The sequence below is a fragment of the Schistocerca serialis genome, chromosome 6, assembly GCF_023864345.2.
Source record: "Schistocerca serialis cubense isolate TAMUIC-IGC-003099 chromosome 6, iqSchSeri2.2, whole genome shotgun sequence".
NCBI lineage: Eukaryota > Metazoa > Arthropoda > Insecta > Orthoptera > Acrididae > Schistocerca > Schistocerca serialis.
This window is the reverse complement of record NC_064643.1, coordinates 216,623,874-216,624,921: the sequence shown is the minus strand read 5'-3', so window position 1 is coordinate 216,624,921 and position 1,048 is coordinate 216,623,874. Positions and strand designations below refer to the sequence as shown.

At 53.3% G+C, this 1,048-nt stretch overlaps 1 non-coding gene across 1 annotated transcript; it reads right to left on the bottom strand.

Moving 5' to 3' along the window:
• Positions 1–306: 306 nt before the first annotated feature.
• Trnap-cgg (transfer RNA proline (anticodon CGG)) lies at positions 307–381 on the bottom strand. Its single transcript has one exon. It is a non-coding gene; the product is annotated as a tRNA-Pro (tRNA).
• Positions 382–1,048: the final 667 nt, after the last annotated feature.

Genomic DNA, 1,048 nt, shown 5'->3' with positions numbered 1-1,048 from the left:
GGCCAACAATCGCCGTGCAGCTAAGGGCAGCGGCCAGTGCCGTCTGCTATATTAGGTGGCGCGGCGCTAGCCACATTCCGCTGTAAGCGCGCGCACAACGCCTCAAAGGCGGCGCTGTGCATTCAGCTCCGTGGCTCGTACGCGAGGCAGAATGCAACTGTTGTCTCACTTCTTTTTACTCTGTAGTGATACAGTCGTGTCGAAATACTCTGAGGTGGCTGCCGGAAAAGGCAGTACACTGAATGAGACTTTCACTCTGCAGCGGAGTGTGCGCTGATAAGAAACTTCCTGGCAGATTAAAACTGTGTGCCGGACCGAGACTCGAACTCGGGGCCTTTGCCTTCCGCGGGCAAGTGCTCTACCAACTGAGCTACCCGAGCACGACTCACGCCCCGTCCTCACACCTTTACTTCTGCCAGTACCTCGTCTCCTACCTTCCAAACTTTACAGAAGCTCTCCAGCGAACCTTGCAGAAGTAGCACCCCTGAAAGGCAAAGGTCCAGAGTTCGAGTCTTGGTCCGGCACACAGTTTTAATCTGCCAGCTAGTTTCATATCAGCGCACACTCCGCTGCAGAGTGAAAATCTCATTCTGGACACATCACCCAGGCTATGGCTAAGCCATGTCTCCGCAATATCCTTTCTTTCAGGACTGCTAGTTCTGCAAGGTTCGCAGGAGAGCTTCTGTAAAGTTTGGAAGGTAGGAGACGAGGTACTGGCAGAAGTAAAGCTGTGAGGACGGGGCGTGAGTCGTGCTTGGGTAGCTCAGTTGGTAGAGCACTTGCCCGCAAAAGGCAAACGTCCCGAGTTCGAGTCTCGGTCCGGCACACAATTTTAATCTGCCAGGAAGTTTCATATCAGCGCTCACTCCGCTGCAAAGTGAAAGTCTCATTCTGGAAACATCCCCCAGGCTGTGGCTAAGCCATGTCTCCGCAATATCCTTTCTTTCAGGACTGCTAGTTCTGCAAGGTTCGCAGGAGAGCTTCTGTAAAGTTTGGAAGGTAGGAGACGAGGTACTGGCAGAAGTAAAGCTGTGAGGACGGGGCGTGA